Source organism: Armigeres subalbatus, chromosome 2, assembly GCF_024139115.2.
Source record: "Armigeres subalbatus isolate Guangzhou_Male chromosome 2, GZ_Asu_2, whole genome shotgun sequence".
Taxonomy (NCBI): domain Eukaryota; kingdom Metazoa; phylum Arthropoda; class Insecta; order Diptera; family Culicidae; genus Armigeres; species Armigeres subalbatus.
The window spans coordinates 393,174,870-393,200,016 of record NC_085140.1 but is presented as its reverse complement, the minus strand read 5'-3'; the positions used below and the strand labels follow the sequence as shown (position 1 = coordinate 393,200,016).

Here is a 25,147-nt window from a genome sequence, read left to right as displayed (position 1 = left end):
CCACAACCGGGGACATTCGCCTAGTCTACGATATCTCTCGACGCTTAAGCGGGTCGAAGATGAATGCAACAATGCCCGTGAAAGACGCGAATGATCAGTTATTGACCGACCCAACTGACCAGCTGAAACGCTGATTCGAGCACTTCGAACAACTTTTTCAAGTGCCAGCCAGGCCATCACCACTCGGCATGATCTGCCTAGGATCCGACGTATAACACGCGTCAATACCGAAGCTCCATCACTGCTAGAGATTCAAACAGCCATTCAAAGCATGAAATCGAATAAAGCCCTATGGGTCGATCGCATATCAGCCGAGATATGCGAGCTCAAAGCTGACCCCATGACATCCGCTCAACTACTGCATCGTTTATTTCGTAATATCTGGGACACCGTAACTTTATCGGTCGACTGGATGCAGATACCTTGCAGTGAAGGTACCCAAAAAGGGTGACCTGACTGTATGCGATAACTGGCGAGGCATTATGTTGCTGTGTACCGTTCTCAAAGTTCTGTGCAAAATTATCCTAGCCCGGATTCAGGAGAAGATCGATGCGACTCTCCGGTGGCAGCAAGCCGGATTCCGTGCCGGAAGATCCTGTGTGGACCATATTGTCACGCTCCGCATCATTCTGGAGCAGGTCAACGAATTCCAAGAGTCCCTTTACTTGGTATTCTTTGACTACGAACAAGCTTTCGACCGTCTCAATCACGAGAATATGTGGGACGCCCTGAGACGCAAGGGGGTTCCTGAGAAAATCATCGGCCTCATCGAAGCACAGTACGAGGCCTTTTCGTGTAGAGTGCTGCACAATGGGGTCCTGTCCGACCCTATCCGGGTCGTAGCTGATGTGAGGCAAGGATGTATTCTATCACCGTTACTGTTCCTCATCGTAATCGACGAGTTTCTGGTGGATGTGCTCCTCGCTCAACAGCGCTCTGATATGCAGAGTAAGCTCAACGACCTTGCCGAGCGCTCCTCTTCGGTAGGCTTATTCATCAACGTCAACAAAACCAAATCGTAGGATGTAAACACGGCGATCCCTTACAGTTTCACAGTAGCCGGGGAACCAGGGCGGTACCAAGAGCGACATAGGCGCACGGATCAAGAAAGCAAGGGCCTGCCTTTGCTAGTTTAAGAAATATCTGGAAAAACAGGCAGATAAGTGAACGCACCAAAATACGAATTTTCAATTCTTACGTGCTGTTATACGCTAGCGAAACATGGTGTGTGTCAGTGGAGAACACTCAACGGCTGCAGGTGTTTATCAACAGATGCCTGCGGTCAGAGCTGGCATTTCCTCACACACTGTGCACAATGAGGAGATTTTAATACACACCACAGAGAGTGACGCTGATCCTCATCGTGTAAAAAAGCCAACACGATGAGTGAGGACGAAGACGAAGAGTGAGAGAATTATTCTGGTGAGAGTTGGGCCAACACAAAGTTGTGCCACTTGGTGCAATATTCTTCAAAATGATATTGTTTTCCATGATGCTCGCAGAAATACTTTGGAACACAAACATATTCCGGCGGGGTTTCAATGAAGTTTGCGCTCCATGCTAAAAAGTATAACATTGGCAAATAAGGGTTGCACAAAGAAGAAGAAGCCAAAATATGACATTCGAAAGCGATGGCACGGGAAAGCAAACGGTGGAATTTTGAAAACGCTTCTCAATAATTGAAGAAGCAATTTAGATAAAAGTGTTTAGGGTTCGTTCACCTAAGGTGACGTTTAAATAATAAGGGTGAATCAATATTTCGGCGGCAAACACACAAAAACCCGTTATCAGAGCAGTAGTATTTTGGGCATAATGCATCAAGAAAACTGATGCACTGAAATAAAATAATGGGACTTTATATAAGTTCCATGTTTTCTGTTTTTGTTTCGATTTCATTACCTGAGATTACCTGACGGAAATTGTATTTAGAAATTGTCAGTAACACATTTTAATGCGACGTAAAGTGGCGTAATAATGTTGGCAATACAAAGGCTTCTGAATAGTTTTGCCCACAGACATCCCAAAAGCAAGCAAAAACAAAAACATCTTATTACGCATGAAAAGTATTAACAGCTTCGTTAAACTTTAGCAATGTTTACTTTCATTCTGTTCGATTCACCGTTATATCAAAACTCATTGAGGAACACGGTGTGTTTATTTTATTATTTATCCTCAACTCTTCGTGTCTGACAAATGCATACGCTGCAGAGTAAAAACACAAAGAGGTCTCACTGCGTTGAGGAAGAGAAAAAATGAGCGATAATCGAAACACACTCTCTCCGGTCTTTTTGAGGAGTGCAAAAGACACGCACATTTCGACTACTCTGAGGAGTATGCCAGCCCTGCCTGCGGTATATAATTCGGGCCTGGTGGCCTTACAACTGGATCTCAAACAACTAGCTCCGTCGTCGTTGTTACCAGAGACCGATTGCAACAGAAATACGGGATCGGAAGTGGGGCTGGGTCGGTCACACTCTACCTAGGGGCGGAAACGAAATTTGTAAACAAGCATTAGACTGAAACCCAGCGGGACATCGCAGCAGAGGCTCATGGCGGCGAAGCCTCAATAAAAAATAAAAGAAGTCGACCGAAATCTAACCTGACAACAGGTTAAAGCGATAGCTGGACAACGCTCAGGATGGAGATCTTTCAAGTCGGCCCTTTGCACCATCGGAGGTGTACAGGATCCATAAGTAAAGTAAGTAATGCATTGTTTGAATGCTGTTACTTGATAGACCTTACGACCTGAACTTGGAACTTCAATGGCTATACATTCCAACTGGAACTTGACCTGCTTTTCAACTTTCGCAAATTCCAGAATGTCATTATGAGAAGTAAAATGTCATCTGCATATCATTTGAATACAGTCAAACCTCCATGAGTCGATATTGAAGGGACCATCGACTAATGGAAATATCGAGATGTGGAATAGAAAATCCCTGGGAAGCTGTTTGAAGGGCCCATCACAGTAACCCAGAAAATATTTTTCAACATAGCAAAATTTGCTTCCATGAGTCGATATCGAGTCATAGAACATCGACTCATGGAGGTTTGACTGTAATTTGATCAAAACTTTTTTCGTGCTTCCTTATTTTTGATGTACTCATAACGTTTGAATAGTCCTATATTTTCGGCTAAAGGTACATTGCTCTAAATATAAATATAATATAATTATTCATGACCTTCAGTGTGAAAAAAAACAGAGGATTAGTATCACATATCTTGACAGTTATCAAACGATCTGTTGGGAAGATTTTTGACAGAAGACATGAACTTTTTGGTGGCCGCTACTACATAAACAGGACGTTTTGCGACTTCTGGTATGTCACAGAATACTTTTGCAAAATCGTCTGATATTGTTGAATTCAGTGATTGGCCTGAGCTCGGCGTGAAACCCGGCATACTTTCCTATATGATTGTAGATCTGACGACCAGAACTCTAGAATGTTTTGGTATAGCAAATCTTCACAAAGATCTAAGGATTTGTTGGAAAGAGTTTACTGATTATGGATCGACTGTACGTTTCAATTTTATTTATTGAACGGCTACTCAGTCTTGCAATTATTAGAACGAGTTTTTTATTTACCCGACGTTCCGACACGGGGATTGTGTCTTTTTCAAGGGGAAAATATTTTTGTTGTTTGTTGTCGTATGTTAAGTCTAACTTGCACCGTCTGTTTGTTGGAAAGAGTTTTGATAGATTCCATAAACTTTTTGAAGACCGTTACAGCATAGGCCTTACAACATACACTTCAGAACTATACGCGAGTTCTAGAATACCACTTGGGGAGAAGTCAATTTTTTTCCACATAAATCATCTGATATCTTTGAACTGAGCAGAATGACTTGAGCTAGATTCGAAACATGCATCAAGCTTCTACATGACTGTAGATCTGACGACCTGAACTCAAGAACGTTTCGCATGACCTTGCATTCATTGAAATGTAGGATAATAGATCTTACATATCTTGACAGGTGACTAAGGGGTTGTTGAGAAGATTGAATATTGATTCTGATTGAAGCGGAAGAAATTTCGGAGGCCGTAGCTGCGTATGCCTTACGAGCTGAGCTTCAGAATATTTCACTAGTTCTAGAATATCACTATGGTGACCGCCAAGAATTTGCTCATGAACCATTTCATATCTGTGAACTACGCAGAGTGCTATCTTTCTCTTGTATGGTATGTAATGTTTGTAATGTTTTGGATGAATTCTCAACAAATAAATTGCATCTCCACATTAAATGTTTGTTTGTGATGTTTTACTCTCTTGTCGGACACGATTTGGATAGTACTTGACAAGATTTCAAGAAATATGACCAGAGGTATAGTCAATAATAAATAAGGAATTTATGACTTTATTAATGTTGTTATCTGTTCTGGCAGGAACAGTCGTGACGTTAGAGTTTGATGGCACTTGATTACTGAAGGAATTAGGCTATAATAGCAAAAAATAACAAAACAAAGCAGCCATTTTATACTCTTATGAACGCGGGGAGGGGTCTAGCGGGCGGTACTTAGGTCAAAAGAAAGCTCTACTAATCCTTTTTGAGAAAAGCCCGAGGTCATGAAAATCGATCAGCGCATTACTGAGAACGAGCATTTTGAACGAGGTGAGTGTCGTCCCGGTCTTTTAAGAATTAACGGAGTTGCTTGCCGCCAATGTGATAGAAGAAAGCAATTCATAGAATTCTTGTTGGATGTAGGAAACGTGCTTTTTTGCTCCTTCCAAATTCTAGCAGTTACTGCTGGAATATTCAAGCTGAAAGTGAATTGTAAACCCAGTATAAAAATAAGCATTTGCGCAAAAATGCCTAGTTTTTATACAGGTTTTGGTAGGTTCTTATACAGAATTGTTAGAAAATCTAACAATCTGGTTGGGTGTAGAATAGAAATGGAAACGGTATGGAGAATTAATTTTCAATGCTAGAACATGAGAAATATAGAGAAAGATACAGAGTAGGAGCATGGAACGAGCCTGGGAATGAACTCACGACCTCCTGCATATGAGGCAGAAGCGGTAGCCATATGACTACCAAGTTTATCTTTCATCTTTATTACAGTGGTTAATCATCACTATTTGTTTTCGAGTATGAACTTAAGAAGATTTCAAGATTTTCCTTTAAAACTTCAAGAAAATAATTCAAGTTCATATCACGTATGTACACCTTAAAGCATATAAGTACGATGTATACCGCAGTCCATGTACGCAACAGATAGTTGATCGTACCCAGCTCAGTTTAGATTAGGCAATTAGAAATCAGCAAAACAGTTGACAAAATGTTCAACTTTATTTCACTTTAAACGAGTTAAATTGCATGGTTTAGTCGTTCAGTTCGCAATCTAGTCAAGCAAGTTGATGTATCGCATGTAGCGTCTAAGCTAGGCATTAATCCAAGCTGATTTCAAGTTTCCCGGTTTTGGTGTGCGGTTTACCACCACACGGCACTGAACACCGACTACATGATACCAAAGAGGGGCACCGGGTGAGTGATTGATGTCTTGATGTATCGCTGCGTGAGAAAACGCTGCGAAAGATTGATCAATTTATTTTTCCTTGTTTTGACGAAAAACGCCATTTGTTTGGGTTGCCGCCTCGTTTGAACGAAAGCTTCGTGCTGGCGTCGGAACTACACATAGGTACTGCCGGTAGCGGGGAAAATAATGAAGCAATACATTTTTTCACTCCTGCTCAGCGGAATATTCAAAGTATGTATCCTACATACCATTTAATCTAAACCGTGGAGATGTATGGAATGTTGAGTGATGAAGAGTGGAATATTACCAAGATGTGAGAACAGAGCAAACTATTACGCTCTGTCAGAATACGATGTGGCAGGATTTCGTTATTGGTATTTTTGTATTGCAATATTATTGTACCTATGAATAAAAATGATCTTTATAAATCAAAATTAAATAATTGGTCGCTTAGATAAAATCATTTCTCTTTATGAATACGTAGTTCGACCTCACCCAGAAGGCCAACATCAACAAAGGCCAGCATCAACAAAATTATGCATTAGTTTGACGTCAGCAGTCAGCTGATCGGGGATATTTATACTTTTTGAGCTACTAACGCTCATCCAGACCTATGTAACCAGTCAGCGAATATAAGATTTTCTAATAACTCTGTATAGGAACCTAAAAAACCTGTAGGAAAACTGGGTATATACGAAATGTCTAGGTTCTTATACAAATATTGTATAAGTTCTCAATTTTGCAAGCTTTTATTTAATACCGACATAACAAGTTTACATTTTTGTACAACAATCTAGCTTATTTGAACATACCAAGTTTTATACAGTTTTTTGTAGTATTTTGGTATACATAATTGTAATAAAATCTAAAATTTGCTGGTTGGGAGGTTACAACAAAATATATTACAATACACCAACCAAATTATTGCGTAATGTTTACCAACTGTTCATACTGCCATTCAAGCTAACTATTAACTGCGCCATGAAGTGTCCAATCCAACCACAATTTCCAGCGCGAATCAAATCAATAAGCCATTTCTCTGATCCGCGATATACCTCGCAGCCACAGCGACACGTACCAATTAAACCACCCGTAAAGCTAACTACCAATAGTGTTTACATTCAGCGACGACCTAGTAGACGGTAAATGCTCGGATGTCCGCTAGACTAGCTCAATTCGCAAGCAGGGAAGAACAGCTCAATATGCACACCTTGAATTTTAATGATTGAGCTTTCTTATTGTGATTTCAATTTCAAAAATTAGCTTCATGTACATTAATTCCTACAAAAAGATCATTGCGCAACCGTGATTATGATTGTGGCTGATATCATTAGATTTAATAACTCTCGTTTCAAACGCGTATTTTATAAAACAATTCTCCCAGAAAACACTTGGCTCGTCGTATTAGACTATTTCCTCCAACCTTCAAAAGCAAAGTGCAGTGTAAGCAAAAAATAATAACGCATTGACATTGGCTAGCGAACGCGACCAATCTTCCCGCGCCGCGGTCAGTTTCGTTTACTCGTTCGAGACTACTCTCGCTGGTCCTCCTGACTCGTCGTAAACGCGAGAAGCGTAGAAGAGAATTCACAAAAGTGATGAGTCGAGTGGCACCTAACGTCGTTGGCTATTAGCGTCGTCGTTGGTGAATGTGTGGTGTTCGTGATGTGACATAATATAATAAAGCGTGTTCTGCATATGAAGTGAAGTTCCCAGTGGAAGACCACTACCTTCTTGAGTTGATGCGATACTCAAACAAGAATTGCGGATGGAGTATCAACTGAATGTTGTGCCCGGCGCTGCGTGATTTGGATCTTTCACCAAATAAACTTCAAACGTTGCCGTCAGCCATTGAGGACATCATTTGAAATTCTCGATAACTTGATGTGCGTATATGTATAAAACGTGGAAAATTCGATACACAAAAATATTGGAGCTAATAACGATATAAATACTATACTGCCGCTAACCGCAAGTCGAGCACATCTGTATATGGAGCCCCATATACAGATGTGCTCGACTTGCGGTTAGCGGCAGTATAGCTGACCCGGCAAACGTTATCCTGCATAGTAGGCAAGAATACGCGTTGTGACCTGCCCATGCAATTTTCTTAATTTCACTCATGGTTTTTATACCTATGCAAAAATATTCAGATTTGCTGTAGGAATGAAGAAAATCCATCCAACAGTTTTCAGGTGATGCACATACAAACTAATTCGTTTTTATATACGAAAATATATTAGTCCCATGACACGAAATGACATTTTCCAACACTGATCACTGCTGCAAAAAAATCTGGTGGGTCTGAATGTTTATATAATACAAAAAAAGAAAACATCAATAAAATAATGGTTAAATATTTGTAAATAATAACACAACCGCACGGTAAATGCGGCGTTGGATAAATAGATTTCGAATGCAACAGTCAAATGCAGAGAAGATTTAGCGCCGCAATCTACATAAAATACCCAAATGATAATCACGATCGAAGCCGGGTACGTGCAACTAGTCCTCATATATATCCGGTTTCAATCAGTTTGCCCACTATGAATAAACTTAAACGACAGAGACGCCGTTGAAATATTCTAAGAAAAATAAATATGAATCATTTCGCGCATGGGCATATTGTCGCCTTTCGCACGTGATCGCGTCGCGTTTCACTGTCACGTTCAATGATCCATAACCAGTTCACCTAGCTTCAATCCTCTTCGAGTGCATTGCCAGATACAGTAAATCACAAATCAGCTTTTATGATCCAAGCTTTTCTGTTCCGGATTATCAACCAACCAATATTGATCAATCATAGTACAGTAATTCCCACTTTATTTGTGCATCCGTTGAACATAGTACCCATCACAATTGACACGGAGCGGTGTGCGCCATATGTTATCAACATCTGATAACGCTAAACAGTATTAAAAGCGATAGAAGTAAACAAAATAAAAATCCGCCTACATCAGGAGCGCTGCAATGAGCAACCAAACCGAAAAAGAATAATCGCTGGGCAGCTTTTGTTCATCTTCCAACAAATACAGGCACATTGTATACATTCGTCCGCCGACCAGCGCCTAATTGCCTGCGGTTGGTTTTGTACGATGATTAATCCTCTCGCGAAATATTTTGGAGTTTGCTTCGTTCACGAACATTCTACTAAGTTGTGTTACAATGCTATGGTACTTATTCCATTATTGATAATACGCTCAATTATTAGTCGTATCCGCATACAGACCATTTTGGATTTTTTTTTATTATTATCACTTTTAACTGTTGTCATTGATTTGAAATAAGATTATAATGGATGCATGTACCCAAACCTACATATCCAACCCTAAATTTCTACTATTATCATCAACCGGTCATCTGCTGACCACAGGATGAAGAACGACCTTGTGTGGTGACAAAGTTAAAAAGTACAGCGAGCTAAATATTCCCACAAAAAAAAAAACAATTTGAATAGAGTAGGGGAAGAGGCCCCAAAACATTTAATTTCGGCGAGGCAAAACGCCATAGTGGAACTATCCTGCAATGTACTCGCGTCTCCACGCACTGTCCATACCAAAATGCTGATGCGCCGACGCGTGGTACGTTGTTCCCTAAGAGCTGCCGGCTAAAAGCGTTTTGCCTCATGAGTTTTCCGGCAACGAAATATCACCACTTTTTTTTAAATGTGAATATTATATATATGATTGAGACTTTTTCTAATTTTAATATGGCATCAGCTATTGTTTAACTGTTACGTGAGGTAGAAACACCCATGAAAATCGTTATAGCTAAGGCATAACAGCAGCATATGCTTAGGTAGGGCATATTGCCCCTCCTTCCCCTAACGGGAGGTAATGTTAGCCTTCCCAAGTAAAAATTGAGGTGAACGTGCCCCTGGAGCCGACGTTCTGATACCTCCTGTAGATTTCTATATAACCATGTAACAGCCAGTTGGCCCAGTTTTATTGCAATCATTAAAACCTAATATGCGTTCCAGTTCAGAACCAACGGTTTTATAATATAGTTCAAGTCTCACATAAAACGTGCAACAAAAAACCTTCTCTAGACTTGATGGTTTTGAGAACCACTATATAATCATGATACAACCACTTCATGACTATAATACAACAACAAATGAGCCGATAATGAAACAGTTGTCACAGGTTGATTATTTATTTATTGTTTGTACTCGAAAAAAATATGTTTTTCTTCCTGCAATACATGGATTACATGTCAACAACAAAAATAAAAGAATTATTATCAGCCAGTTCAATAAAAGTTGTTCTGTGCATGTTTGAAGGCATGCCAGGGCTTTTTCATGGTGAAACCATGATAAATAATCAGTATTTTAACAATGCGCTTCGTTAATTTGCTATTTTTTAGAATTTTTCAAGTTTAATTAATTGCCTTAGTTAATTACTTTAGAAATAATTTCAATGAATAACCACTTTGTTTGATCATATTATCAAAGCATTGTTCCTAACACTTATTAGGATGACCAATTTTACCGTTTAAAAGGTGAAACAGAAATTTGCATGATATTTCGAGTATGAAATTCATTATTTTTTCATATCGGCGACATTTTTTCGAATAAAACTTTGATTGCATTAAATATGCCTCTATATAACCATTACTCCTGAACTGGCCCTATCTTGGCATTTCAAACAACTAGAAGTTGTATCTTGGCCTTTCTCAAGACCATGTTACGACTAGCAAGTTTTAACTTGGTCAAACCTAAAGCTTGGTAGTTTTATATATAATGACAACATGGCAATGTAGACAGATATAAAAAAAATCATAAACAAAGTTTTTCTGCCCTCGGCGTCGAATGCAAATACTTTTAAAAGAAAGTATTTCAAATAAAAAGCATATAGTGGCAATTGTTAAAAGGTATATTTTGTACCATAAAAGTGTTTTACTCGTGTTAAATTGGCAAAGCATGTATGGATTAAATACATATTTTCATACCCCTCATGGGCAAATGCTGTTTGAACAGTTTTTTCGACGACTTAAATATATAAGGGAACTGCTCCTGGATTTCATCTCATGGCTCCGATGTTCATCCTATTGGAAGTAGAGCAATGGAAAGGTATTTGATTTGTGATTTTTCTCAGCAGGAGCTCGCATGTTGACACAAAGAAGCGAACAAATTGGTGCCGTATTTCTTTGCTTCCCGATAAGATGAATGTATTTTCAGTGAGTGAGATGGAGATCGGAAAAGTTTCCCTACATAATTTGTTTTTCATTTTCGACTCAAAGCGAAATGAAAAAACTTCCGTGGGTCAAACAATTTGGTTTCTATCCATATTACTATGTCTGAAACTTGATTATGCATATGTACAACATGTGATAGATTTAGTTCGGAAAAGGTATTGGAGGGTAACCGCCCCTTCGGTGGGGTTTGATCCCACGACCCCAGTTCGCATGACAGGTGCTTTCCCTACTAAGCTACGAAGGACCTCCGTCGTCCTCCGCAGCTTAGCGGGTACTGATGAAACCAAATTCCCAGCACCAGGTACCAGCCGATCTCTCGCAATACATTTTCAGAACTAACTCTCTCAAATGTATTTTTGTACACAATGTCAACCAAGTAGGATGAGTATTTAATATTGTCCGGCTCCTACACACTTGCTTCATCAGCAACGGCGCTCAATGAAGTAGGGTTGTGTGAGTTGTGCCAGTTTGGTCGTCAGATCCCAACACCACCACACAAGCGAGAGATCGCCACTCGAGATCAGTACATTCAAAGTTAATTGCCTATATGCCGGGTATTAAGCCACCGGGTGGAAATTAATTACTATGTCTGAAACTTGATTATGCATATGTACAACATGTGATAGATTTAGTTCGGAAAAGGTATTGGAGGGTAACCGCCCCTTCGGTGGGGTTTGATCCCACGACCCCAGTTCGCATGACAGGTGCTTTCCCTACTAAGCTACGAAGCTTAGTAGGGAAAGCACCTGTCATGCGAACTGGGGTCGTGGGATCAAACCCCACCGAAGGGGCGGTTACCCTCCAATACCTTTTCCGAACTAAATCTATCACATGTTGTACATATGCATAATCAAGTTTCAGACATAGTAATTAATTTCCACTCCGGGTGGCTTAATACCCGGCATATAGGCAATTAACTTTGAATGTACTGATCTCGAGTGGCGATCTCTCTTCGCTTGTGTGGTCGTGTTGGGATCTGACGACCAAACTGGCACAACCTCACACAACCCTACTTCATTGAGCGCCGTTGCTGATGAAGCAAGTGTGTAGGAGCCGGACAATATTAAATACTCATCCTACTTGGTTGACATTGTGTACAAAAATACATTTGAGAGAGTTAGTTCTGAAAATGTATTGCGAGAGATCGGCTGGTACCTGGTGCTGGGAATTTGGTTTCATCAGTACCCGCTAAGCTGCGGAGGACGACGGAGGTCCTTCGTAGCTTAGTAGGGAAAGCACCTGTCATGCGAACTGGGGTCGTGGGATCAAACCCACCGAAGGGGCGGTTACCCTCCAATACCTTTTCCGAACTAAATCTATCACATGTTGTACATATGCATAATCAAGTTTCAGACATAGTAATTAATTTCCACTCCGGGTGGCTTAATACCCGGCATATAGGCAATTAACTTTGAATGTACTTCTATCCATAATTTTTCTATCCAAAATTTGGTTTCTATCCATAGTTTCAAGCTTCGTATTCCTATGCAGGTCTTCTTCAGGAGTAAAGGTTATATGTGGGTTTTATACAAGACTCTACGAAGCTTGACAGCTTTTATAAGTCTTGATCAAAACCAACATATAACTTAACTGCTGGTTTTATGTCAGTTCCATTTTTTAGCTCTGAGGAGGAACACAGGAGCATTATAAAACCGAAAGAGCTGTGGTTTTATATTGTAATTCAAAACGTAGTTCTCAAGTACTCTCGCGGATCTAATTAAATGACAACTGAATAAAACCAAAATAAAACTTTAAGCATTTCTACATGCCGTAATAAAACCTCTATAAAACTAGCATAAATCTTCGAAGCATTGAGATTGTTACTTGGGTTGGAAGTAGCGTTGGCTCATCGCGAAAATTAATCAATAACTCAGCGATAATACAACTTTTTGTAGAGAGTTATGTACTTTCGAATGATCGACTGTTTATTGTTATTTTAACTTAAAACGGCTACGCAGTCTTTAAGGATTAAAACAAGATTTATATTTGTCCAACGTTTCGATACGGGGTTGGTATCTTCATCAGGGGAAAAATATTATGTTTGTTCCTTGTCTAGTTTAGTTTAGAGAGTTATTTATCTTTAGAGAGTTATTTGCTTCTTCAAAAACTGTAGCAAGCATATTTTAGTTACATTACGTTAGATTCTTGCCATGAAAAATCGTAGTAACCATTCGCGAAGGTAGACGTCAAAAATGTTCGTTCACACGAATTTTCTCCAGCGCTTTTTTCTTATTTCGGCTGGTTGTGGCCCCGGAATCCTAGTGCGAGTGATTTTTACGGTGCTACGTGTTTCCGGCGGGGTATTTTTTTTTCGGTGCGACACGTAGCGGTTCGCGTGATTTTCTTAGCTTTCGGTCAGATCTTCGGATGCGTGTGTGTGTAATTTGTTGTCCGTATGTGAATTTCCAATTTTTCATTTTAATTTGTGAATTTTTAAATTTTGAGAGATTGAAGTTTGCGGCGATCGCGAGTGAAAGTGGCAAAAAAGTGCTCCGTTTCAGCTTCAGTAAAACTTCAGTTTTCATGAAAAACATGTAATGTGACGCTCTTTTGTAGGGCTGGCAGATCTGGCCAGAAGTTTTTGGTTTGTGCGCAAGGATCAGTGACGTGGTCCGATTTTTCCGTGATTTTCAGCCGAAGCAGACAATGATATATTTAATGCCACGTCAGTTTTGGTCTTGGAATAGGAATAAAACCGGGATTATATGTATTTCAAAATGTGGTCACTGACAAAAACCGTTGAACGCGTCATGCTAAAGTCCGACTGGAGTCAACAGACATATGCCGCAAAATCTGTGTTACGACCTGAACAGTTTGCCGTCGAAGTTTGGAAGATTTTAGTGAAGATTTGCTTCCGTGAAGCGGTCAAGTGGAAAATCGTTGTCAAATCTGTAAGCTTCGGAGTGCAGCCCACCGGATATTTTTGGATTTCCTTTCCGGTTTGATATTCATTCATTTGGATCAAAAATCCTTAAGTATAATTTTTCTACATTTTTTTCTGTTTTCTTTTTCTGTTTTTTTCTGTAATAAAACTGGGTCGTTGAGAGCCATTGAGGACGACGCGTCGCCGCCAGCGGGCTGAGGTTTTTCTATTTTTATCAAACAAATTCATAAATAATTTTCATCTACTCAGTGTTGTAGGGTTCTTTTGCCGTCTCTTTTTTACATGGAGATTTTGAACAATTTCCATCAGAAGCAAGACAACCTATTCATTATAGTGTATTAAAAGCGCAACAGAAGCCTGCATGTTGTGCAAGCACAGAGTGATCGATTGTTAGCACATGCAATGCCTTTACTAATAATGTGATCAAGGAATGTAAATGCGCAAACATGTTTAGTGTACGGATAATGTTGGAAAAATGGTAAGTAATTTTTGATATATCATAAATGCATTTTTTCATATTGATAGAGTTTATTACTAAATACGCGCCAGGATCAAAAAAATTAAATTAAATTAAAATTAAATCAGATATCCTTATGATATGTGGGTGTAATCACGCGGGGCTTATTGTACACAACTATAGCTTTGGAATGCTTACGTTCTTGAAATGGGCTATAGAAGTTACAATAGAGCTATCACCTTCTAACTCCCGGATCTAAGATTCTAGCAATTATATTAAATTTAAATAGTTGCATGAATATTCTATCCATAATGCCACTGCCAGACAGTGGGAGTTAGATTGTAATAACACACACATTACGTTAGATTCTTGCCATTCTTCAACTGATAAACTAGACTTGCATGGAAAATCACTTTGAGTCGGTGTTTAGCAGTCACTTAAAAAGAAAGGACGTGCAAGAGTTTTTTTTCTTTTGCCAAATAAAGTAGTTTTCTTAATAGACTTACCTGTTTTCGCATATTGGATTAACGGAAAACAATCACACTATTTAGTATTCATATTAAATTCACAATTTTCATGAGTAAGTGACACGGGGAGTCTTAAATAAGAATTTCCTTAGAAGTCCGTTTGGCAAATTTGTCCATGAAAATAAAAACAGATTCGACTGAACCCCCCTTTCTTATTTCCGATGTATCACATCCAAAATTAAATAGCAAGATGGGCGGCCACAAAGCAAGACCATGCTGAGGGTGGCTGGGTTCGATTACCGGCCCGGTCTAGGAAATTTTCGGGTTGGAAATTGTCTTCACTTCCCTAGACATAGAAGTATCATCGTGTTATCCTCATGATATACGAATGCAAAAATGGTAACTTGGCTTCAAAACCTTGTGAATAAATAACTGTGGAAGTGCTTAACGAACATTAAGCTGCGAGCCGGCAATGTCCCAGTGGGGGATGTAATGCCAATAAAGAAGAAGGATTCGGTTTTCGCACAGACTCTCCGTAAATCGTTGTTATTATGTACACAATCCATTTTTGCAGAGCTGTGTAAAATCTAATTTTAAACATACAGAGAGAATTGATCCTTCTCCAGGTATTTGCTTTGATAAAAGTAAGAATTTCGAAATATTTTTTCTTCAAAATATGTAGATTTTCCGATTTGTTGCTCGTATTCATGATTAATTTTTGTTATGGATTTCGATAGTGCATGCAATCATAGATACACGAAAATAATACCTACTAGATGAAAATCTTTTTTCGTTTCATAATTTTTACGGGATTGAATCCAAAAGAGAATGAAAAAGTCTGTCACTTATCATCTCTGTATACATTTACTATAAGTAGCGATATATTTTTTGCAAACTGTCATCATGATAAAGAACTGATTCGGGAGGCTATGCCTCATGACCAATTTCTTTTAAAAAGCTCCAAACGCGGTGCGGGTTCTGATGATGCATTTCAACTTGTTTTACACAGCTGTGCGGTCCCCAACACAAAATGAGTGACAACAAAGCGAAAATCATCACTTCACTGTGGGGGCTGCCTATCCGATTCTTTTTTTTCGCACTTGTATACAAGTTTGATAAATTTGTTATCATTGCTTGTTATGATTCGGAACAGTTTTTGCCTTTCTTTTATCGTTGTTCGTTATCTATTGAGACCTATTTCTACAAACCTCACCGCAATATCTACTCACTTTTCGCTAAATTTCCGATAATCAATTAAGGTACACTGGGGGAAGTGGAGAAGGAAAAATCGATAGTGCATGTTTGAATTAGTGTAAAACCAGTTTGAACGATCTAAATGCATTCAATCAAAATGGACTATCAAAAACAGTCAATTTTGCACCAACTGTGCGGTACTTCATACCATTTTGATTTCTTGAAATTTGTGGAAAAAGATTTAAAAATTAGGGGTTGTTTTTCCACTTAACCCAGTGGGATGGCAATTGCTCTGATTATCTTTTGTCGAGTAATTTCATTGGCTTAACGGAATAGGTCCCCAAGGAATTCTTGTAATAGCCAGTGAAGGGCTGGTTTTGCCTTCTCGAACATTAAGTGTACGTAAAATCTATAAATTCGCCCCAAAGATGAACTTTTTATAGGAAAAACGGGGCTTACAGTGTTTTAAACTAATCAACTTAGTTTAACGAATTGAGGTGTTGTCTGTGTGTGCGTGTTTGTATGTATGTGTGTGGGAAAAACACGTAAAAAAATATTTCCTATTTTAAGCACTTTTCCTTAACCAATCTGTTCACACAAAAAATTGCATTCAATGGCAAAACTTGCTATAAATCTAAATTAATGTGAATTATGGAATATATTCACCAACCGGTGCTATTTTCTTTTCTTATACATTTTTTCCATATGGAAAACATGTGAAAGGCATCAATACCGATAGGTAAATTAATAAGGCTTTTCTTATATACATTAGTCAAATTACCACTGAAATCACAATGATAACAAAAAAGGAACATATTAAGATTCACAGCCATCAAAATAAATCCTGCAGGGAAAGGAAAAAAATTGCGTGATCAGAACATTTTCCACTTCAACCGCAGCGTTTGATACCAGGGGTAAGTGTAAAATCTTTAAATTATTTGCTTTCATGGTACAAGCCACTACAAATTCAATGTGATTAGTTTAATTAGATTGTAATGGTTACCTATGAATCAAATTCCCTGGAAAAAGGGACAATGTGTGCAAAAAAGAATTGATTGTATGAATGCAAAAATTAACTTCTCGTGAAACTCAAAATGACAGTTCAAGCGTTAACCGTGTTAGTATTTTATAAATCGTATCGTGTTAGTAACGTATTATATAAATTTTAATACAGTATTAGTGTGGGCATCAAAGTATATTCTTGCACAATGTTATGGTGTGGTTTAAACTGTAAAGTATGTACAATTCCAATTTTTTGAGTCGATTTTTACACTTACCCCCTTTTCTCACTTCCCCCAGTGTACCTTATTTAAAAAATATTACCGTTACGGGATTCGAACGAACCATAACCCCACAGGTTGTTTGGCTACTCTTTATACAATTGGTCATGGCTCGGAAAGGATGAAAGAAGTGAAAAAACGAGCAAATTAACTTTTCGCGGCTCAGGTAGCGAGCGAAAAATGGTTACACTCATCTGACTTTTTTTTCTTTTCCGCAAAACGTTTTCCTGGCGACAGTCTGCATGAGTGAGCGCTCTCTTCTCGCTTGAGCTTGAGCCTGAACTTGATTGACTGCCCGTAGTTGCTACTAAATTATGACCAAATCAGCTGTTCTTGCACAGAGAACCAACAGATGTTTCCTTGGGACCATCACTCATCTTCAATGTACAAGTACTGGTTAGTACGTGGCGCCTGTCACGTCATATCAGAATAATGCAAGTCAATGTAGGGAAGGGGGAGGAAAAAATGATGCAATCACTCGCCTACTGCAAGCCGAATATACCTCTGCACTTACACATGCGGAATTTATTGAAATTTTTGGTTTAGGTTCGATAGGCAGAAGTTCGTCTTGGTTAACGAGCTGCCAATGTGATAGATAGGGGAAAGCAACTGATGGGATTTCTAATTAGATGTAGGAAACGAGCTTTTTTTAGTTTATTTCCAATTCCAGCAGCTACTGCTAGAATAGTCAAGTTGAAGGTATAGGATAGAAGTGGAAACGGTATGGAAGTTCATTTCCAGTTCTAGCGTTTTCTAGAACATGAGGAATATAGAGAAAGTAGATGAATGGAATGGACTTGGGACTGAACCCACGACCTCCTGCGTATGAGGCAGAAGCAGTAGCCATATGACTACCAAGCCCATTATGAGTGAGCGTTCTCTCCTCGTGAGAATAAGAGAATAACGATCCCTGCTACACAATAAATTTTGTTTTCTTACTTACCTATCATCAAATTTGTCAAATCTACAACAAACTAGGGTGCCAATGGAATGTATGGGAAAAAATTGTCATCGATTTCCAAAAAACGACATCGCTCACAAGTTTCATTATCCTATGACCCTATGCTAAGATTTGAGCTCAATCGGACATGATTTAGGGGGGCCTAAAATTCATCAAAGTTTTGAAATTTTTACCCATGAAAATTTTCCCAAGGGGAGATTTTGAGCACCCCTAAATAATGTCCGATGGAACTCAAATTTTGCATAGTGGCATATTTTAGGGCTTGGGAAATGTTTTCGGTTTTATATCAGTTTTCAAATTCGATAAAAAATTGTTTTTGCCATAAGAATTTTTTTCGAAGTCCCAAAACAGCCGATTTCTTTCAAAAAAATAATTCTCAAAGTTTCATGCATTTTGAGTCCTTTTGCATCAAAAAACAAAAACATATATCCCCCTTGTGAGAAAGAAAAAGTTTTTGATTAATTTTGAGCACCCCTAAATCATGTCCCATTTAGCTCAAATTTTGCATAGGGGGATATTTTTGGCTACGAAAACGTTTAAGTATCGTCCGGTGTTAAAATTCCATGAAAAAATTTCCAACCGAAATTTTTTTTAAATAACATCCGATCTACGTTTCATGCATTTTTAAGTCATTTGGCATGGTAAACAAAAATTTGGGAAAATTTTCATGGGTAAAAATTTTAAAACTTTGATGAATTTTAGGCACCCCTAAATCATTGAGCTCAAATCTTAGCATAGGGTCATATTTGGGGTATTGAAACTTGTGAGCATATCTTTTTAAGAATCAAGTCTCCCAAGGAATGAAGTCACCTCACCTTCCCCTAGTCTCTCATGTGAAATTAAAAGTTTCATTTAAAGTTCAAACAGATATCTATAGAGGAATTGAAAAAAATTGAAGAAACTGAAAATAATCAATTCGAAATAATGTCCTAGAAAATTAATTCGTTCTATCATAGTTCTTTCTGTGTTTCATGTTCTACCAACACGATTGCTACTGTTATAACCTTCCACACTAACAATTCCAAAACCTCCCGTGGCACCTATGAGAGGTCGTAGAGTTCTCTGCATCTTTCTTAAGTAGGTGTCCGACTAACCATCCTTCTCCTTCCCCAGCATTCGCAAGGACGTGGCCAGGACAGATCTCGACTATTGGAGAGTGCATTGCTTCCATCTAAGAGATAGTGATTAGTCCCAAATGAATATCTGTGGTAACGGATCAAAGTGATGCTACTCTCATACAATAGTCCAGGCTTGTACCACCTACGAATTTGTACGAATTTCTAAATGTTAATGTTGATGTTTAGAAAAACTCCAATTAATTCGTAAAAGTGTTTCTTAGAAGTTCAAAAAAAATACCGAAGAATGTTTTAAAAATCCTGAGGAAACATAGGAGAAAATTCTGATGAAATTTAGAAGAGTTTCCAGGGATTGATTTTTTTATTTACTAAAAATAATTTTGTCAGCCAGATTTTTTCTCATTTTGACTAAATTGGAAATTCGAAAGAAATTTGCGAAGAATTTCTTATGGGAAATTATCAAAATTTTCCTTTGGAAAGTAGAAGAAATTTTAGAAACTAAAGAATTTCCTTGGAAAATGGAAAGTCTTTTTCCTTTGCCCAAAAGTTTCCATTAAATTATCCGAAAATTTTCTCGACGAGAGTTAAAATGGTCTCCTGAAGAAAATCGGAAAGGTTGCCATAGAAAATTCAGAAAAATTTACTTCAAGGATTTAAAATAAAAATAAATGCGGGAATAAAAAAAAAATTCCTTTAGAAATTCACAAAAAACATCCTAGAAAATTCAGAACTTTTTTATGGCACTCTACAATGCTCATCAGTCGATAAAATGCATAACCAGCTACACCCAATTGTTCCGTCCCCAAGAAGCAAGGATGTCCCGTGAAGCAGCGCCATGGGCTCTCATTCAGTGGACTCGAGTTCGATCCTCCTGTTAAGTTCTTTTTTAATTTTGCAATCTTAGGGCCGATTTCTTCACCTCCGCTTAACTCTTAAGCGGTGGTTACCCATACGCTTAAACCTGGTTTAAGCCCTAAGCGGAGGTGAAGAAATCGACCCTTAATCTCCTTAAGAAAATAGCCAAGAAGTATGGAATTTTGTTTAGATTAAAAAACGAATGACCTGTTGCTAGTAAAAAACAGTTGTATATGTCAATTATCTCTCCTCACTTGGACTTTTGTGCTTCCATTTTATTTCTAGCTAATGAATCACAAATATCGAGGTTACAGCGTGACATTCATAGATATAATACTGGAAACGCGGAAGAAATAAGAACACCTTATTTTTTACATGATGCTTCACAAAATTTATTGTTTTATAAAAGAATTAATCTTCAAGAGACTTCGCATTTCACACGTGAAAGCTGTTTTTTAAACAGCTATATATCTATGTTATTATTATTATGACTTATTCTGTATCTTGACGAAGTTTATGACCTCGGATATTTTTGCTTGGACGAATGTAAATGATTTGTTATTTCATTAGGGCGCTTATAGACTATTTTGTTCGCCTCGATGATGATGATGGTATTTTATTTTTTGATGTGTAGAGTTTTTAAATTTTATTCTTTATGTGTAGTCTACAAAAGTTTGAGAATCGCGCGCGTAATACAGGTATAAATGACTATTTTGTATTTATCACTACAATTTGAAAAATTTGAAAATATTGGAAGACACTAAAGAAAAGTAGTAAGCTCTCAGATAGAACGCGATTTTTTAGGAAGTTTTGATATCTACGGAGAGGTAACACAAGTTTTGAATGTTGTCGAGCTTTGTTCGGTAGATTGATTGATACTAGGTTTGGTTTGAATAAAATGGTTGGAATATGCGCTTCTTGACGAAACTTTTGGCATCATGCGAAAAGTGTCACAAGTTTTGTATTTGTTCAGACTCGCTGTATCGCTGATGGTGCTTGCAAAAATCTGCAGTCGAACTCAATTGTTCTTTTTACTATTTATGTTTTTTGCTGGATAGGGGCCTTCACATATTACGTAAGCACTTATGGGGGGTCGGTCAATATCTTACGCTCCACATAAATAAAAAATCATTTGTATGAAAAAAAATCTTACATGGAGGGAGGGGCATTCGAAAAATCCAGAAAAATTGCTTACGTAATAAGTGTACGACCCCATAGCAATGGTAATTGGTATGGTTGCTTATATCTGTGGGAATAATCGGATCGTTTATTGTTTTGCAAAATCTGATTAAATTGATCACAATTAAATATCTTAAAGATAGATGGTCTAGCTCAAACCTCAAACAAAACCAAAAGATCCGATGAGATCATAATTGATTATAGATAATAGTGGCAAATAAGAAAAAATCTGCCAAAACCATAATTTCTTCTGAAGTAATAAATTATGCAATTTTGTTGTAACTATTGATCACAAGACAAACTTGCGTAGAAATTAAGGAATTAGACAATACAGCTCCGATTTTAATCAAAAATTTTGTAAAACAATTATTTGAATTCGTATAAAGCAACAAACAATACAAAATCTAATATCTACTATTAACTAGATCTCAGCACTTGCAGCGGTCAATCGGGAATTCTCACAGAAATTTTCTTGGAAATGTTTGCAGAAATCTAACTGCTTTCGGATCTGCAGAAGTCGTTCCATAATTGTACAAAAGCTCCCCTGGGAAATTATTCGGAAACTCATTTGAGAATTTTGACGTAAGTTCAAGTAATTGCTTCAAAAACAACCTGCGGAAAATCTTCAGATCATACTTGCGGAAATCTCATCATGAATTCTCGCGGATATCGCGTTAGAAATTTTTGCAGTAATTGAAGAAAATCTTCGGATATTCCTCCAAATTTTTTTTCATTGTGCCTTGCAACAAAATAACAACTTTCGTGATTATTTTCCAAGGCTCTCATAAATGTAAAAAAGGATTATCAGTAGTACAAACAGCACGTGATATCAAAGCATTCATTGTCAGAATCCACCACATGGCGGCAATATTTTCAAAGTAGGTTTTATTCTGAAGGTATGTTTCTCTTAGGCGACTATCTGGCGCCTATTTTTTGTTGCGGCTAAATATAAGCGGTGGAGTAGCTTTTTTATGAGCGGTACAATATAATTTTTCAGATTTTAAATGCTGTGAAAATCCTTTGTAAAAGTACCATACTGCCGTAATCTGGAAAAGTGACGTAACAGCCATTTTACAACATGCATGTTTTCCATTTTTCTGTTAAAGAGCTCGATGAGTAGTACTCGTTAACACCGTTTTTGGAAAATGGCGTATACGTCACTTTTTCAGATTACGGCAGCATAGGAGTTATCCAAAAATATCGCAAAAAACCTTCAGAAATAACTAAATAAAAAAAAACTTCAGAAATAACTTCTTATTATTAATAATTAATTTTGAGCGCCTTGGGGGAAAATGTTACAGGGTTTGAAATTTTTTTATCTTTCCTTTACTTCCACTATTTTGTTTTTATGTGTCTTCACAAATACGTATTTCGTCCACTACTTGTGGACATCTTCAGTTTGTCGATAAACAACACACTGAAGATGTCCACAAGTAGTGGACGAAATACTTGTGAAGACACGTAAAAACAAAATAGTGGAAGTAAAAGGAAGATAATTGTTTTTTTCAAACCCAATAACTTCTTATTTTTGAACGTCTTTCTGCGGGAGTACTTATTAAAATGAGGCTTCTGCAACAAATCAAAGAATATTTTTGTGTTTTCAATTATTGTATAACGTTCTAGATGAATGTTTTAAAAGCAATATAAAATATTCAAACACTATTAAAGAATTCCTGACGGAAAAAAAAATTGAAAAATTATATGATATATCATGTTAAGTGGTTCATCGTAAAAGAAATAATCAGAAACTATTTTGGAACTACAAAGAAATTGACAAGGAGAAAATGGGTGCTCATGTCCTTCCATAGACATGTTTTGTGATGTTTCAGAATGGATTAAAAATGGCAACAAATGGTGTACCTCTCCTAATAACATTTTGGTTGAAGAATGATTAAGAGTACAATACATGCCATTCAAAAAGGCCTTTGACATATACGAAAAATAATGTTAATAGCCTTCAAACGTAAGTTTCATTCTCAACAACATTTGCTAATGAAAATAAAGCCTATCAAGAAACACATATAACTAATTTTCAAAAAAAACTTCCTTAGATCTAGAATTTTACTTAATAAATTTTCACCTAAAATCGTTATGTAAATCCGCGAAAACCGCGAAATCCGCAAAATCCGCTTAGTCGTAACAACTCTGTAAATGTCAAATATGGTCAAATATGGAATGTAACTGAATGTAAATAATTATATGCATTTTATACATGAATAAAGAAAAAAAATGAAATCAACACATGAAATGTTGAGAGATGATTTGATGCAGTTTCTTAAATAAATGATTAAGCTACTTTTATTAGATCACAAAGGCAAATATCATTAATACTGAATACTGATCACTATCAGCTAGCACGTGAGAGAGCATGATCAGGTTACGAAATATTTGTAGATTTTTCGTTATTCACGCGATATCCCTCACCTGTTTTGATGATGATTCTCCTCTCGTACTCCTATTCTCGTTCTATCAGCACTGTCAGCGAGATCTCGGCTTTATGAGTATGATGTTTACTTTTTATTGAGATGATTTCATAGTTTAGAGCAGCATACAATATCATACACTAATAATCGAATCTTCGAGTAAAAGTTGACTACAAGTTGGTTAAGTTGGATAATCTACAGATATATCGATAAATAATGACACTTTTATCGACATACGCGAAGAGCACTAGTAACTGTTGAACGTGAAATTCGCGGAATGGTATGCGATTATAAACACCTGATTCATGCTTCCATATTTCACACTCTTCTTGCTTTCGAACTTCAAACCTGGGTTTCCTCTATATTTACATACACTCACACTGGTAAATGCGCGCATACGCGGGTTCACTCCGCGGGCTGGAACTCAAGGCTGTCGCCGCACGGTCATTTGTCGATCAACTGATGCAAGCTCACAGTTTCTGAATGTTCGCCAATTTCCACGCTTCGTAAGAAAGTGCGTTGCCTTGCGCTCTGCAGAAGAATGAAACGGATATCAATCCCGCGGTATCACTACCTCAATTAACTTGTGCATGGTGTAATCGAAATATTAGCGAATTATCGAGGTTACTGGCTCTCCTGCCATATTCTCTCGCTCTCGAGTTTCTAAAGACACACACTGCCGTCATCAGCAAACTGAACTGTGAATTAGTAGTAGGGTAAGAGACCTTCACTGGCACAATTCTAACAAATCAGTTGATTTGTAATAAAACCGTATTCTGAAATTTTGTAGTTGGCATAAAGCTAGTCACTACAATATTGGGTTTTGAAACAAGTCTTACATCGTTTGCACCCAACAGTTGAGCAAATAAGTAAGATTTCCAAATAAGACCTTGCTTGCTCTGATATGCAACCAGAGAACTTAAAATGACCACTGAGAGTGTTACCCTTACCATCTAAAAAGGAAGAGCCTTTTTAGCACTGGAATTTTTCGGAGCTGTGTACCCGACTCCCATTCGAGCGAACAAGCATTACAGCAGCATCGACCGACCCGTGAAAGCAAATCGTTCGTGCGGCCTAGATATGACTCCAAAGGAGGCTGGTCTTCTAGGCGGGTAACCAGAACCCAACCAAAAGGAAAACACAACTAGGTCTTGCCGAGCGCCACCACATTCGCCACAACCTTCTCAATCGCGATTGCACGCCTTTCATCAAATTCACACTTTGCAACTTCCAGCATCCAACTTAGTACTGTCGTAAATAGTTTGACCCTTTCTTTCTTTGACAGTAAATTTCTAGGCCACTCAACACTTCTCACAAACAGCACAGCTGCAGCAAACCACCACCGAACGCGATACGGTACTTTGGCTCATTGATAGGATGTGATCATTTTGCAAGACTTTTTCACTCTGACAGAACGTAGGCAAAATCCGTACGACTCTCTTACTCGGACTGTTGTCGGCTTGTGATGGAGAGACCACGACGATGATAGCCAAAGACGTCGATGATACGGTGGAGTCGCACCAATACGAGTCCAGAGATGCACATGGCTTGCGCGCGAGATCCGGAGAGTGCGAGCTCCCCCGGAGCATAAGAATCGCATCACCCCAGTGCTCTCCACTTCGGAAAGGGGGTCCATCTGTACGATTCAGTCCCCACATCATCGCCGCGAAGTCGTCACAATAAACAACTCCCCAGCCGA

The 25,147-nt window shown here is 38.1% G+C and overlaps 1 protein-coding gene across 16 annotated transcripts in view; it reads right to left on the bottom strand.

The window, feature by feature from the left end:
- Positions 1-24,905, bottom strand: part of LOC134213208 (1-phosphatidylinositol 4,5-bisphosphate phosphodiesterase classes I and II) — a 262,306-nt gene extending 237,401 nt beyond the window's left edge. For 3 of the 16 annotated variants that reach the window (XM_062691932.1, XM_062691930.1, XM_062691939.1), the window contains exons 1-2: positions 24,399-24,905; positions 23,450-24,146 (exon numbers count right to left, since the gene is read on the bottom strand). The gene's annotated coding sequence lies outside the window, so the exon portion shown is untranslated. The remainder of the gene's footprint in view (positions 1-23,449; positions 24,147-24,398) is intronic. The other 13 variants (XM_062691928.1, XM_062691929.1, XM_062691940.1 and 10 more) reach the window with 13 other exon arrangements.
- Between the last annotated feature and the right edge of the window lie 242 nt (positions 24,906-25,147).